Consider the following 17181-nt stretch of genomic DNA (forward strand, 5'->3'; position numbering starts at 1 on the left):
CAAAGCTGCAAAGCGCGGGAGGGGTGAGTAAAGCCCCCCCGCCCTGAATGGAACCCCCCACCCCAGTGCCGGACCGCAGCTCCGTGGTCCGGTGCACACCCCTACTCAGCATAATCTTCCTCATAGGGGTGTTGGAAGGAAGCACAGGCTATATATGTAAAAGCAAATTTTCTATAAAAGCCACAAGTAAAGAAGAACCCAGTTACAAAAGTGGGGAACAAATGCATTCTGAAGTTACAAGGGCAGCTCTGCCTGCCTATTTTAAAAATGCATACATAAATAATAGGAAAATCATAGGTTTTTCAATTATGCTTGTTGCTGCTATGAACCATTTCCTGTAACTTAGAGGACACAATGGGAAGAGAAGATACATCAGAACACCTTCTCACTAATCCATGCCTGCTGAACAGCAAGCAACAAACTTTTTTTTATAGAGACCACATCCTTTATCCTTGCCTAATTAACCCAAGCTGCCAGTGGACATATTAATGTTACAGATACTTGCCACAATCCAGATAGAAACCTGGTTAGCTCTCTGCATAGCAAATGGATTTTTAAAGTTCTCTTCCTTCAAACAGAATCAATTCCTTCTCTATATAAACCACACCCACATGGAAAACCTCTTCTGCAATTATTTGAAAAGCAGTTTGGACTCAGAAATTAATGCATATGCCCTAAAAGAACTTTTTGACTTCTTGTGCCAGTTTCTGTTCTATTTAGTCCAGTCTTACAGTTGGCTGTTCCCCACCCTCTGGGCACTCTGATTGGTCTGCCCACCTTCTGAAAACAAATACAAGCATTGTAATTGGCTCCTGCCTCATTAATATTAAAATTTGAACAACTCTGTGTGTTCCTATTAGTGTTTGCAGCCTCTGGTACCATAGCCCACCCTATATAAACACTGGGACTAGGCTGCAGGCAGGGAAGAGACACAGATCGGGAGGCAGCCAGAGAAACTGTTACAGAAGATATACAGGGGAGATTAAATGGCTGAAATTTTCAGATATTTTCAGGTGGGCACCACCCACTCTGCCCTCAGGTATGAGCCACCACTGCTGGTAAGAACCACCACTGCCATTTCCTTCCCCTTTCTTTATCGTCTCCCTTGTGTGAATTTCTATTGTAAGCCTCTCAGGGCAGGGATCTGTTCTCTTATACTCTGCAAAATGCCATATACATGGATGGTGCTATATTAGCCACATTAAAAACTGCTTTGGACCCCACATTTTGCATGTAGTCCACATATCATGGAAGTCCACATATCATTCAAGTCTATGGCAAGCCTAATAGATCTGTGTGGTACCAGAAATATGGAATTATTCATCACATTGAGGGAATAGGATCTCATCTTGCTAGGGCCATAGCCAGGGCAGTTGAAAATATTGTGGCTCCTGAGGCGAGGTGCCAAATGCTGCCTTACCACATGTAAGCTTTGAAATTGGAGTGAGGAGGTGGGAAGGTTAGCAGCAACCTCCTCTTCTTATGCTTCTTGAGAGCTTTGCAAGGAGTCTGATGCTCCTTGCAGATTTGATAAGAGTCAGACCAGTCCTGAAGAGCTGCTCCAATGGTGGCATATTGCTGCTTTGCTGACACTCCAATAATCTGCTAACGTAGGCAATCACCTCACCTCAATAGGCCAGTCCTGGCCATAGCAGTTCAAATATTAACTTTTGGAGCTACTCCAGAATAGGGGTGTGCATGAACCAAAAATCGCGGTTTGGCTTGAATTTGAATCACATTCTAGCCGAGCCGCTTGCTACTAAACCAGTGTGGTCAGACCAACCGACCAACCAACCATTCCAGTCCATTTGACCCAACTGGTTTGGCAGTTCATGTGGTTCAGGCAGCTAATACTTGTAAAGGGGAATCTGGTGAGGATTCTCCTTTACAAGTACAGTGGTGGGGGACCCTGACAATGCTAAGGGGCAGTGAGGAGCGGGCAGTGAGAGAGGTAGTAAGATGCCGGCATGGCTGCTGGCACCGCCACTCAGCCTCCATGGGGGTTTTAGGGAAAGGTTAAAAAATTAAAAATCATGCACTTGTCCATTTCTTTTGTGGGTTAGATGGTAGCACCCATCATGCCATACCACCCAACTCACTTTGGTCTCTCTACGACCTATCCATGGGGAACAATGAGGTGTTTTGAATTCCCCATTGTTCCCTATGGCCAAATCACTCAAAACGTTTCGAGTTGATACATCGAAACAGCTGGTAATAGCCACTGTTTTAATGAATACTTGAATTAAGTATTTTGCAATTCGATTCAAGCTCTAATCAAATAGCAAAATTCGATTCGTGCACATCTCTAATCTCACCAGTTGGAAGCCAGTGCCAGAAAACTAATCAGCAAGGGGGAAAACAGAGACAAAATGGCACTCAAATCATTTGAATCAATTCAGAGTCGAATCAGGGTTGATTTGAACTTGAATCAGGCCCTTTACTCTAAGGGCAATTTGATTAAGAATTTGGATTACTCAAAATTGCCCAATTTGAACTCGAATCAAACCAATTTGCACACCTCTAGTGCAGTGTCCATTGTTGAAATCATGAATTAAAAGTCCTCTGAGGCCTCCATGCCTTCCCAGGATGCTTTGTGCTGCCAGCAGACTGGAACACGTCTGATGTTAGCAGCTACCCTCTGAATGATCACAAAGGAGCAGGAGGCAGACTCAGCCCTGCTGAAGCTGCTCCAGGTTCAGGATCATCGCATGTGTTTTGCAGAGTGGCACATCCATGGATGTCAGCCCCTGTAGCCACAGCTCTGTATTATTTCCATGCCTGCTGGGCCCCGTTGACTGGGTAGAAGAGGTGAGTGGGTTCACATGACCAGAGAATTAAGGTAGGAGAACTCTTTTGTCCTCCTAGCTTGGTGAAGAGGAGGGCATGAATGCTGGGTTACCCTGCTTTGAGCAACTTGAGCTGGAGAGATTTTTGTGAGTTTACCTGATCATTCAAACCAGACTAGCCTGCCTCCTACCCTGATTCTGATTGTGGGAACAAGGCCACGGTCTTGTTACTTCTCTTTGTTTAGATGTGTTTTATTATTTAAGTATGTTTTATATATCTATATTAGTGGAGAACTCATTAAGAGTAATATGTAAATACATTATAACAGTATAGGAAGTTCTGGAGAGATAAAAACAGGCTACTAGATAGCAAATCATTATATTTTTTTAAAGATGACTAGTTAAAAAATAAATTAAAAGGCAAGATGCCAGGGAAGAAGAGGTAGTACCATCTAATTTATTTACTGAAGGAATCAAGACTTTATTTCAAAACTAACTGGGCCAGGTAAAGAGGATCTGCACCTCCAGTTTGCCACAGCCATTTTATCTCTTTCCCCCCGCCCTCTTCCACTGCCCCCCTGCTGATGGCTCTTATTTTCCCCGCTGGCCTGCCACCTCCCGCCAGCGGCCGCCTCCTCTCACCCACCAGCTGCCTCCTTTTGCCTGCTGGTCAGCTGGCCAGGTGGCCTGCCACTTCCTCCCAGCGGCTGGCTGGCTGGCCGGCCTGCTGCTTCCTCCCGCTGGCTGGCTGACCTGCTGTCGGGCACCATCACTGTTTTCTCCCCTGTCCCCATTGCTATCCGGGCAGCTGGTCGTGAACTCTTGCAAGAGCTGCCACACATGGGATTAGCAACAGGTATGCCTTAGAGAAATATATATAAAGATGTTTAAGGCATCTGAAGATTTAAAAGATTTGAGGAAACATGGTTTGAAAGGGAACAATGATTCTAAACTTGAAATATAGGATTAAAGAGTAGTTAGCAGGAAAACAATCCAATGATGGAAAGTAAGGAATGTATTAAAGGAAAATAGCAAACACTTCAGAAATTATTGAGTAAAGTAACAGATAACTGGGATTCGTTGTTAAGACTTTGGGAAATCTTAGTGATAGAAAAGACCGTCCATTTTATTAGGATGAGAGACTTAAACCAGCACGTTTCAAAGAGGATAGACTTTATTCAAAAAAATTTGTAAACTACGTGGACAGGCATATATGGCTTTGACCGAGCAATATAAGTTGTTCAAAATAACTCCAAGATGCAAATGTTATCTGTAAATTATCAACGCACTTCCTAAAGTGGTCCATCATAATCTTATTTATTTATATCCCACTTTTCTTCCATTCAGGAACTTAAGGCAGTATACATGCATCTCCCATCCAGCACTTGCCAGACCTAGATCAGCAAGGTGGCTGTCTTGGGTCCTGGAACCAAGACAGGACACTTTTAATCTTTTTGACCAATTAAAGGAAAAATGATTAATTTATGGAGAACAGGATTTAGAATTGTTCATGATATTCCAAGAAAGAAGAATTTTCCATGCCACCCACAAGACTTACATATTTAAACTCTTGCAACAAGCAGTCACTTTATCTCATGAAATACTAACAACTTTTATCTTTCAAATACTGCAAAAACACAAGATCCTCATCATTCAAAAAAAAAAAAATCAGCTTTATTATAATGCCCTCAGAATAACATCTCACATACAATTCTTCAGTTTTAAAGGATGGAAAATCTCTCACATCTCTAATACAAAAGAATGCATTAGCTCTCACATGTTCTGCATGGTGTGATCTTTGATTCATAGACAATGGCTCTGTTAGGAATAACACGCTTGTCTGTTTTTACCCATCGCTGAAGTTCTCTCCTTGGTTCAGTTCAGGGGGTAAATGTTTCGTGCTGAATTATGATGTTTTCTACAGTCCTATACTGAATCTGAGTTTAACGGGTTAATCCATATTTTTCTCCTTTCAGTTTCATCCCATTGCTGAAGAATTGCCGTGTTTTGAGGGGTAGAGTGCATATTTTCTTGGCAATATTAGGTGGGGTGTTTCTGATTTGGTCCTCTCCCTTCTCCCTTTCTTGATCTCCTTCTCACTTTCTCACCCCAAGGTGAAGGGGAGGGATCTTTCTTTAAGAGGCTTTGGTAGAGCGAGAACCTCCACTCTTAGGGGGAGTTTCCTTGCACTTAGTACATTTCATTGGCATAACACTCTTCAGGGCTGTTCTCATTTCTATGAAACCAATCCTGGAACGCTTCCTCTCCCTTCTCAAGCGCTCAGCTTCAATGGACACCCATTTGTAGAGGTTCTTTACGAAGGAAATCATGATCCCTTTGGCCTTGGTTGTCATGTACATTTTGTCCTGACGCAGTTGCTGTAGGGTCTTGGAATTGTTAAGGGGAGGAGAGTTTGGCTTTCCGTGGTTGCTCTTTCCATGCTTTGTCACTGGCTTCTGCCTTGCCTGTCCTCTGCATTTGAAGTGGTGTTTCTTCTTCTTCATAGGCTGAGCCCTCTGATGCTTCAACTTCTGTCTTCTCACAACTGGACTCTTTCTCTTCCCTCTGTATGCAGGTGGCATGGCTCCAATCTGTTTCTATTCCTCGTGTCTCTCTGAAAGCAACTGCTTATGGACTCACTCAAGCTATAGCCTTACATAATCCTGCCAGCTATGCAAATGTCAGAATATTTTTAAGCTCAGTGATTGGCTGGCTAGAACAAAGCCATTGTGATGGTGCCTGAGAGGCACAGACTCATGTGCCTCTCAGTCAGGGCCAATGACATACCCCCTCATCTGAAAATGAAGGGGATTATAATCTACATTTTCACTGGCCATTAGAAGAATGATTGTGAGACAGAAGCAGCTAGGGCAATTTTTATGTAGTTATAATAGAGCCGTGTTCTTCATTGTAAGGCCTGGGAGCCAATGGCAGCTCCCATCAATCTAAGTGCGGTGCCCTGACTAATTGTTTATTGGGCCTGTGCAAAGCTGAATACTCTGCACAGTTCCCCCGGCACCATATGGCAACAGCCATTCCGTGCCATGCTGTGCTTTGCCCAGCACCAACGGGGCTCCTTTAAAAGAAACAGAATGCTCTTGAGCTCCTGAACCTTCTTGGAAGGCATGTAGAGAGTGCTGGGGAGTGTAGCCCTTTCCTGTACTTTCTTCATAGAGTCCTTAAGGGCTCCATCTCTCTTAAAAGAACCTCCCGGCACTGAGAAAACTGCAGTACTGTGCAGAGGTCAGTACAGTAGGACATGGCTTTCACATCGAAGGGTGAAGGGTTGTTGGTTTTTTTTTGCCAAAGTGGACCTTGCTTGAAAAATACTGAAGATTATTGTAACACAGTGTCGATCCTTATCTTCACTGTAACAGAGTGTCAATCCTTATCTATCAACTTCTTGTTAATGGTCATCTGTAACCTTATTATCTGTGCTTTCAGCTCATTGAATTATCAACCACCACAACTATCTCATAGATAGATAGATAGATAGATAGATAGATAGATAGATAGATAGATAGATAGATAGATAGATAGATAGTCTGACTTGTCAACGTCATATAAAAGATGACAATTCAGGTGACTGGATGTGGACTAGTTTATTTCATCTGGCTTCTCCTTCTGGATTGGAAGAGGGATTCTGGTTGTGGCTTTTGTGCATATCTCCCTTTGGCTGTTCTCTAGTGTTTTGCTCACTTTTAATTGCTGTAACATTTTGTACCTGGGCCTGGTTTGCCTGATAGGGTGGGTGAGAGCCACACCTGTTGGGCTTTTAAACATTTGGCCCTTACAAAGGAGAGCAACACTGGGGGTGCATAAAGGGGGCTGGCCTTTAGTGGCAGGACTGAGGGTGAGGCCAAACATATTATTTTTGACTCCTAAAAGGAAGACTCTTGCTGACAACAGTATTATTGTTGCCTAGTAGAAGAAGCTCTGCACCCAAGGGAGAGACCACCTGTTCCCCAGACAGCCCCCAGGGTGAGAGACTGGTGTTGGCTGTCTATTGCTGCTGTTGAATACCTGCCTGCAAGAGAGGGAGAGACCATCTGCCATCCCCCTGCCTGACCTGTGGGACTGTGGCCCCTGGCAGTGGCTGCTCTGCAGGATTAGGGCCCAGGAGTGACTCAGCAGTCCCTGCTTTCCATCTGACCAAGGTGGTTATCTCTGGGTCTATAAAAGGATGCTGCTTGTGGTGGTGGGCCTGCCACCAGTGGGGTTGCCACCGAAGTGGTGACACCAAAGGGGGTCCCCCCTTTGAGGGAGCCACTTCAGGGGATGGTGAGGGCCAGGTTTCCTGTCCCAAGAATACACATGTGGATTGGTATTTAATGTGGCTTCTGTTTTAATTAGTCCTGGGTGATTTTGTTTTAATTCTGTTTATAAATGTGTCTGGGCTTATCTGGAGATGGGGAGACAGGGAGCGTATTCACTGATCATGGGGTGGCAATTCTGGTGGTGGTGGTGGTGAGCAGAAGAAGTAATGTTGGCAGGTGAGTGGGCTATTACAGGAGAAGGGGACTTTGAAATTTAATAGCTGTTTCCCCTTCTGACTGTCCTGCCAGCTCTTTGATCTTGGGGAGCAGTGCCAACCAACCTTGGAACCACACCTTGCTCCTTTGTAATGCCAGGTCAGTCCAGAACAAATCAGAAACCATCCATGATTTGATTCTGGATGAAGGTGCCAACCAAATATGTGTTACAGAGATCTGGCTGGGGGAGACTGGGGGCCCAGTGAGGTCCCAGCTTCCCCCCTAGGGTCCTCTGGTGAGGAGCAGGTGAGGGACCGTGGGCAGGGAGGTGGAGTGGCTATGGTCCATAAGAATAACCTTTCCTTACTGGGACCCCTATTAAAGTGTCAGACCATATCGAATGTGTGTAGTTAAGTTTGGAGACCAGAGACTGGGACTTCTGTTGGTGTCCTGAGCTGATTAGGTGGTCCACTTTTTCAACTGAGCTGACGGACTTAGTGTTGGATTCCCCCAGGCTTGTGGTGCTGGGGGACTTCAACGTTCATTTTGGGACCAATTTGTCCAGGGCAGCTCAGGAGTTCATAGTGGCCATGACAACTATGCGCCTGTCTCAAGTGGTCTCAGAACTGGCACACATTGCTGGTCACACACTTGATTTGGTCTTTCACTCTGATCAGGGTGGTGTTCTGTGGGTGGGGAATCCTGTGATTTCCTCATTGTCATGGATGGACCACCATCTGATTAAGGTTGGACTCACAATCCCTTCCCACTTTCACAGCAGCGAAGGACCTATTAGGATGGTCTGCCTGAGAAGGTTATTGGAGCCAAAAGGATTTCAAGAAGCCTTGGAGGGATTTAGTGTTGGCTGTGCTGGTGATCCTGTTGATGTTCTTGTGGAGAACTGGAACAGCAAAGTCACCAGGGCAATAGACATGATTGCTCCTAAGCATCCTCTCTGACCTGCTTCAGAACTGGCCCCTTGGTATACAGAAGAACTATGGGGGCTGAAGCAGCAAGGTAGATGACTGGAGCGCAAGTGGAGAAAGACTTGGCTTGAGTCCTACAGATTGCAGCATAGAGCTCATTTGCTCAGGCAATACGTGTGGCAAAGAAGTGATTCTTTTCTGCCCGAATTGCATCCGCAAGTTCATGTTCAGCGGAGTTGTTCAGGATTATGAGAGAGCTAGTATGTGCCCCTCCTCCCTTGAATCAGAATCTGGAACCATCAATTACCCGCTGTGATGTGTTTAACGGGTTGTTTTTTTTTTGGTGGGGTGGGGGAATCTCTCAATTTGGGCCAACTTAGACTCCATCTCCACAATTACTTCAGTGTCTGAAGTGGAGGTGTCCAGCAACTCCTCTTGTGTGATTAGGTTGGATCAGTTCCAGTTTGTGATTCCCGAGGATGTGGACAAGCTGATTGGAACTGTGTGCCTACCACCTGTTCTCTTGATCATGGCCTGACATAGCTTATTATTATTATTTCTTCTTTACACAGTCAGACAGGTGTTATTGTCTGCTTTGTTTTATCCAGACATCGAGTCCTTCCCAAGGACCTGGGATGCCAGAATTTTATTGTCAATGTTGTTGCTGCTGTTATAGATGTCGTCGCAGAATATAGGCTATTCCCAGTAATGCTCCTTTTTGTAATTGGCTGATGGTGATTTCTGTGGCCCCTATGGTGTTGAGGTGCTCTTCAAAGTCTTTTGGAATTGCACCCAAGGCGCCAATGACCACTGGGATTATTTTGGTCTTTTTCTGCCACAGCCTTTCAATTTCAATTTTTAGATCTTTGTATTTGGTGATTTTTTCTATTTCTTTTTCTTCTATTCTGCTATCCCCTGGTATTGCTATGTCAATTATTTTGACTTTTCTTTCTTTCTTCTCGACTACAGTTATATCTGCTGTATTGTGTGGCAGATGTTTGTCTGTTTGTAGTCGGAAGTCCCATAATATTTTTACATCTTTATTTTCTAGAACTTTTTCAATTTTATCGTCCCACCAATTTTTGGCTACAGGTAGCTTGTATTTTTTGCAGATGTTCCAGTGTATCATCCCTGCTACCTTGTCATGCCTTTGTTTGTAGTCAGTCTGTGCGATCTTTTTACAACAGCTGATTAGGTGGTCCACTTTTTCATCTGCTTCTTTACAAAGGCAGCACTTGCTGTTTGTTGTTGATTTTTCGACTTTTGTTCTTACTGCATTTGTTCTTAGTGCCTGTTCTTGTGCAGCCAGTATTAAACCCTCTGTTTCTTTCTTCAAGTTGCCATTCTTAAGCCATTGCCAGGTCTTGGTGATGTCTGATTTTCCACTTATATTGTGCAAATATTGACCATGCAGTGGCTTATTTTTCCATTTTTCTGCTCAGTTCTTGACTTGTTCTTTCTTGTAGACCTGCTTTGTTTCATTGGTGTTGAATAGTTTCTCGTTATTGACCATTTGAAGTACATCTTCTTCACTGCCCTTGATATATTCTTCAAGGCCTCTTTTCTTCTCCTCTACTGTTTGATGCACTTGCAGCATTCCTCTTCCATCATCATCATCATCATCATCATCATCATCATTATTATTATTATTATTATTACATTTATGTTCCGCTCTTCCTCCAAGGAGCCCAGAGCAGTGTACTACATACTTAAGTTTCTCTTTCACAACAACCCTGTGAAGTAGGCTAGGCTGAGAGAGAAGTGGCTGGCCCCGAGTCACCCAGCTAGTATTATGGCTGAATGGGGATTTGAACTTGGGTCTCCCAGGTCCTTGTCCAGCACTCTAACCACTACACCACGCTGGCTCTCTTTTACTATCTGGTGGGGGGTTGTTGTAGAAGGCCTGATAGAGATTAGAAATGTGTCTCTGAGGGAAAGTAGGATGCCTCCTTGTCTTAAGGAGGCAATTATTAGACCGCTTCTGAAGACGCCTACCTTGGATTCCTCAGAGTTGAGCAACTACAGGCCTGTCTCAACCTTCCGTAGCTGGGCAAAGTAATTGAGAGGGTGGTGGCTTGCCAGCTCCAGACAGTCTGGGAGGAAACTGATTATCTTGACCCATTTCAAACTGGCTTTTGGGCTGACTATCGGGTGGAGACTGCCTTGGTCAGCCTGATGGATGATCTCCAATTGGGAATTGACAGAGGAAGTGTGACTCTGTTGGTTCTTTTGGACCTCTCGGCGGCTTTCGATACTATCAACCATATTATCCTTCTGGAGCGTCTGAAGGGGTTGGGTGGGAGACACTGCTTTGCAGTGGTTCTGCTTCTACCTCTCGGGCAGGTTCCAGATGGTGCCCCTTGGAGACTGCTCTTCCTCAAAATCTGAACTTCTGTATGGTGTGCCTCAGGGCTCCATATTGTCTCCAAAGTTGTTTAACATCTACATGAAACTGCTGGGAGAGATCATGAGGAAATTTGGTGCAGGGTGCTATCAGTATGCTGATGACACCCAAATCTATTTCTCCATGTCAGCATCATCAGGGGAGGGCATAATCTCCCTAAATGCCTGCCTGGAGGCAGTAATGGGCTGGATGAGGGATAACAAATTGAGACTGAATCCGGATAAGACAAAGGTATTCATTGTGTGGGGTCAGAACTCAAGCGACTATTTTGATCTGCCTGTTCTGCATGGGGTCACACTCCCCTAGAAGGAACAGGTGCACAGACTGGGGGTGCTTCTGGATCCAAACCTCTCCCTGGTATTCCAGGTTGAGGCAGTGTCCAGAAGTGCCTTCTATCAGCTTTGGGTGAATCCGTTTCTTGAGATGAATGACCTCAAAACTGGTACATCTGCTGGTAACCTGCAGACTGGATTACTGCAATGTGCTCTATGTGGGGCTGTCCTTGTATGTAGTCTGGAAACTACAGTTGGTCCAGAATGTGGCAGCCAGGTTGGTCTCTGGGTCATCTCGGAGAGACCATATTACTCTAATATTGAAGAAGCTACACTGGCTGCTGCTTTATTACCAGGGAAAATACAAGGTGTTAGTTATAACCTATAAGGCCCTAAACAGCTTGGGCCCTGGGTATTTAAGAGAATGAGGCGGGTCTCATGATCTGTGAGACACGCTTTTTAAGAAAGTGCAGGGAGAGCAGGCTAAGCCCGGTCTCCCCGCAGACGAGTGGGCAGGGAGCCCTGGGTGGCCAGATCGGCCACCCACACGGTTGCTGGCTCCGTGACGGAGCCGGCGGGGGTTGGGGGAGCGGGGGCCATGTGGCCCCCGCAAGCCCCAGCATACCCTGCATGAGCGTGCAGGGCATACTGGGGAGACCCCCGGAGCCAAGAGGCTGCTTTTCGCCTCCTGGCCAGGGGTCTACTCATGAGTAAGCACAGCGCGAAGGCACGCCGCGGCTACTCACGATTGTACAAAGCAGGTTTGCAGAGCGCTCGCAGTTGCACCGAGGCAAAGCTACCGCATCTGGGGCTTTTTAGTTTGGAAAAGAAGCAACTATGGGAAGACATAGTATAGGTGTATAAAATTATGCCTGGACAGAGAGAAATTTTTATCCCTCTCTCACAACACTAGAACCAGGGGCCATCCCATGAAACTGAAGCCTAGGAAATTTAGGACTGACAAAAACAAGTACTTTTTCACGCAATGCATAATTGATCTATGGAATTCTCTTTCACAGGATGTGGTGATGGCCACTAGCCTGGATGGCTTTAAAAGGTACTTAGACAAATTCATGGAGGACAGGTCTATCAGTGGCTACTAGTTTGGTTGCTATAGGCCACCTCCAGCCTCAGAGGCAAGATGCCTCTAAATACCAGTTGCAGGGGAGCAACAGCAGGAGAGAGGGCATGCCCTCACCTCTTGCCTGTGGGCTTCTCGGAGGCATCTGGTGGGCCACTGTGTGAAACAACGCACAGTACTTTGTGGGATTTCTGGGGGGTTGGGATGACGCATTCTGACCCCCACACCTCCGTACCGTCTGTGGCAGCTGTGGACCATCTGGTTGCATGATCCACACACTCAGACTCCCCACCTGGATCATCTGTGGGGAAGGCAAGCTTTTGTTCTCTTCCCTGCCACCCACCCTCAAGCCCTCTCATGCAACTGTGAGAAAGGGCTCCTTGTCTTATTCGCTGAATAAACAGAAAGAGACTTCCATAGCTGTGGGACTGTATCACATGCTGCAGGCAAACAAAAGGGGATCACTATTGATATTATGCCCTACTTGTGAGCTTCCCAGGAGCACCTAGTTGGCCAAAGTTGGAGACAGAATATTGGACTAGAGATGGACTTTGATTTGATCCAACAAGCCAATTATGTTCTTAAGGATGCAATATGGATTCTTCTTTCTGCAATTTAATCTAGAACTAACCGGTTTCATGTACAAGATCATGTACAAGCTTAATCTAGAACTAACAGGTTTCGTGTACAAGACACACCCTGACTCTTACAACTGATCTGCACAGGCTTGAATATCGGGCAACAGCCAACAAGATAAAGTACCACAGAGTAAAATTCATGTTAGATGAATTTAGATAAGAAAAAGCAAATGCACGAGTACAGGATGAGTTAGCTTGGCACCAATACATGTTTAAAGGTCCTAGGTGTCTTAGTGGATTACTAGTTGAACATGAGCCACCAGGGTGACACAGCTGCAAAAACAGCAAATGTAGCCTTAGGTTACATTAACAGAGGCACAGTCCCCAGATCACAAGAAGTAATAGTTTCATTCTATTCTGCTTTATCAGACCTCACCGGGAATACGGCATCTACTTCTGGACAGGGATACTGCAAGAGTTTCCTGCACTGAGCAGAGGGTTGAAGACCTCCAAAGACCCTTCCAGCTCTAATATTTGATGATTCTATGATCAGCATATTATTTGCATTTGTCAGCAGCAGCAAGAGCTTTTATTCCAATGAAAATGCAGGGATGGGGAAATAGGGCTGAACCAAAACTTCAGCCTCTACTCGATGCTTTTTTCCATTCTCAAGTTAACGCAGGAGACAAATTCAAGTGATGTGCCACCAGATGTACCATGTTACTCAGCATGCCAAGTGCATTCTTTCGGGGAGATAACCATTCCAGCAGGTCTATTTTTAATTTAGTTCCTTGATAGAACATTTAGCTGTTTCTGTTAGAGAAGAATTTTGTAATGGGATCCTATCATGTCTATTGGAAAGAGTTCCAGCCTCCCACTACTGAGAAGTGTAAAACTATTGGCAACATATGGCATCCCTGTGGAGCTATTTAATTGCAGGAAGGGCTGCCAAGAGATTAAAAAAAGAGAGAGAGAAAGAGAGAGAGAGAGAACTCAGAAAAAAAATAAGAAGTTTGATACTTCCCTCATTTACCATTTCAGCATCAAACATTTACACAGGAGTAGTCACATTTTCTACCTTCTTTCTAGAAGTAGAATTTAGTTGCAATAAATTATGCAGGCTGTTGTGACTAGCGCAGACCTTCTGAACTCCAGTCTACTGATACAAAGGCTTCCTAATGGCACATGTGCACTTAACAGTGGAAAACAGTTTTATTCCAGCATGTACTTAGAGACCTTCTGTGAATATATATATTCCATTTGGCTCAACAGCCTTGTGTGAGATGCAGATGGGGTTCACACACACACATACAAATATCCTTTTTATGTTCAGGCTGGGAGGTGGTGGTGACAGTGGCGAGGAGGAGGAAGAGGAGGAGGAGGTGGTGGTGGTGGTGGTGGCGGCGGCTAGGGGGAGGAGGTGGCGGCCATCTTGGGGTGTATCTTTCCTGAATGGTGGCTGTGCCACCACACTGTGAAGAGCTGCTCCAATGGGGTTGAGAAGTGGGTGGTAACTGGAGGCAGGTGAGGCATCTTGCTTCCCCTCTGGTGCTCCAAAATGCTGCTTGAGGTGACTACCCCACCTTGCCTCGCCTCATGGAAGGCCTGCCCCTGATTGTAGGAGAGGATGTTGCTTAAGACTCATTCCTTGTTGACCGTACATACAACTGACATGCTGGGTGCAGCAGCCTGGACTGCAGGTTAACACAAATTGAGGCTTCCATGGTCCACCTCAGTAAACAATCAAGTCAAGCTGAGGAGGGAATGGGGCAGGGGAAGTAAGACCGCTGCTTACATGATGAGCAGCACTACGGAGCTGTGTCACTGCACCCGAGGGCTGCTGTGGACTTCCAAGGGTGTGGAAGCAGCAGTTCTGCAGTTTTCCTCATTTGTAACAATGGGGAGAACTGAGGAACCACTGCTTCCACAACCACTGCTTTCGAACAGTATCGGGGCTGCCTTAGAAGCCCACAGAAACCCTGGAGTGCAGCTTTATGACTTCATAAAGGATGTAGATGTGGGTTATACTTATTGAGGAGAGGGGTAAGGTGGTCATTCATCACAATAACGCATGGTCCAGTTGCATGCACGGAAACTGTACCGAGAGGAACTTGTGGGAGAGAACTTCTCTGGGCAATAAAACTGCCTCACATTTTGAGAACCATGACACTTAAGCCAAACTTTGGAGAGTATCTTAAATATTTGCACAACTGACCTACAGCAATGCAATCCATTGGGCAGGGCTACAGCTTTCTCAGGCATCATTTCTGTATGTTCCAGTATTCTAGGACATTTCTGGAAACTTGGTGGTAACTTCAGATACATAAACTCAAGGATTTATTGAATTAATTATGAAGATGAATAATGCAATCAGTACACCAGCCTTTGTATTTGTTTTGGCACTAAATTTAATTTATTTTATGCAATCCCTACATTTTCAATTTTCAGCTTGCTGCAGTGGTTTGCATGGACAATGAATACCCCTGGTATGTTGTACTATTATATATTTCATGTGTACTTGCTTCAGTTTAACATATGCACTTTAAGTCCTTAACACTCTTTAACTCCTATACTGTTCACACAGAGAGGGGTTTACGTTAGGGAGGAACACGAGTATGGTCTTCTCTTTATGGAGAAATAGTACCTTAATTTAAAGAGGAAGAATACTGTTCTTTGTTCATGGACTCTTACATAAATACAGGGCATTTGTCTCCTTACCGGGTGACTTGGTATACTACAGAGCGTATGGCTACTTGTACTGTAGGAAGCAGGTCCAGAAATAATTCCAGGTCCACCAAGCAAGCATAATTGTCCTGGGGAACAGTGTTAGTGACTTGTGTCCTTAATACAGTACAAAAGGAATGAAGCCCTCCAGAATAACGCTTAACCTAATCACTGTTCATTTATGTTCATTTGAATTCAGTATGAACCGTAGTGGTATTAAAAAGTATTAAGGATTTAAAGTGTGACCATAAGATGGGGTGTGTTTGAGAAAGAGTTTACACCTGTGCTCTCATGTGAGCATATGTGAGCCCTTATTGCAAGTCAGACCACTGGTCCATGTAGCTCAGCACTGTATACACTGACTGGCAGCAGCTCTCCCGAGTTTAGGATAGTTACCCTCCCAGTCTTACCTGGAGATGCCAGAGATGGAATCCTGGACCTTTTGCATGTCCTCTGTCACTGAACTACAGCCTCTCTTCCTTTATCAAACAGCAAAAATGACAAATTTAGCAGTAAAGTAATGGTGCAGCAGGGAAATGCTTGACTAACAAGCAGAAGGTTTCCGGTTCGAATCCCTGCTGGTACTATATTGGGCAGCAGCGATATAGGAAGATGCTGAAAGGGCATCATCTCATACTACGTGGGAGGAGGCAATGGTAAACCCCTCCTGTATTCTACTGAAGAAAAACCACATGGCTCTGTGGGTGCCAGGAATCAAAAACACCTTGACGGCACACTTTACCTTTACCTTTAGTTCTATCCACCAGCCTAACGGTGGACTATAAATTAGGGGTGGGTCCGTCCCCTTCCCATTCTGTATCTCTGTTTTCCTTTGTTGTTCATATCTGTCGAAAGATCTGTCTGCATGAAATTCACCCATTTTCATTCACTGATTTCTCCTGTTCATTTCCATTCATGGTGGAACCTCCACTTTTCCTGCCTAGTGTTCCAACCAATCTGCATGAAATTTACAGGCATTCTAGGACTCTCCAGGGATTCACACCTGCTGAATTTCAGTTACCTAGGACCACGGATCTCCATCTTTAAGGATATCCAAAAGGACATACAGTAGCCTGACTAATGGCAGAGATAAATTTTAAGAAACCTCACCAGAATTGTGTAGTGTTGAATCCATTGACACTTTGCAAGCTGTGTTCCTTCAAACAAACCACTTCAGAATAATAAACCAAAGCAAGAAGTCCATCCCATTTAACTGTACTCTATCCTCCACTCTGCTGGGGGGGGGAAGTTATAAAGGGAGAATGATAGATCTGTTTTGGAGACTGGAGCAGTTTCCCCTCTAACAGGGATTCCCAGATGTTGTTGACTACAACTCCCATAATCCCCAAGCAAAAGCCGTTGCAGCTGGGGATTCTGGGAGTTGTAGTCAACAACATCTGAGAATCTCTGTTAGAGGGAACACTGGACAGGAGATTTCAAATAAACTGCTCCAGCAAAAGCAAAGGCAAGCCCCTATAAATGCAAGCCCTAATATGCTGGGGGGAAATAAATGAGCAAGTATGAGGGTAGATCAGTATTTGTTAAAATTATTATTATTATTATTATTATTATTATTATTATTAATAATTCAATTTCTATACTGCCCTTCCAAAAGTATTGGAAAGGATTTTTAAAAAGCAGCTTCAGCAAAAACCAAGAAACCTGCCCCACAAACTCAAGCAACTACAGACAAACAGGGAGCCCCTTCTTATGATCAGAAACCAGAAGGTAGGAGGCAGTAATGGCAGCTGCTGCTGATCACGAGAACCTTCGAGAAGCCCACACCTACCCAACCCATTCAAATCTACAAAGCCCAAATTCTGTACCTTAACTGAGGTTAGAGGGAAAGAGAAGCCCTTGTACCTCAGAGTTTGGTTGTGTGGGTACATTCACCATTTTAAGTACCTCACAGCTGCCAGCAACCTTCTAGCCTCGAGG

At 44.8% G+C, this 17181-nt stretch overlaps 1 long non-coding RNA gene across 1 annotated transcript; it reads left to right on the plus strand.

The window, feature by feature from the left end:
* The first annotated feature begins 5572 nt into the window (after positions 1 to 5572).
* On the plus strand, positions 5573 to 16352 carry LOC128322570 (uncharacterized). Its single transcript, XR_008305780.1, has 4 exons — positions 5573 to 6029; positions 12949 to 13289; positions 14968 to 15005; positions 16188 to 16352. It is a non-coding gene; the product is annotated as an uncharacterized LOC128322570 (long non-coding RNA).
* Positions 16353 to 17181: the final 829 nt, after the last annotated feature.

The sequence above is a fragment of the Hemicordylus capensis genome, chromosome 4 (assembly GCF_027244095.1).
Source record: "Hemicordylus capensis ecotype Gifberg chromosome 4, rHemCap1.1.pri, whole genome shotgun sequence".
In the NCBI taxonomy this organism is placed as follows: domain Eukaryota; kingdom Metazoa; phylum Chordata; class Lepidosauria; order Squamata; family Cordylidae; genus Hemicordylus; species Hemicordylus capensis.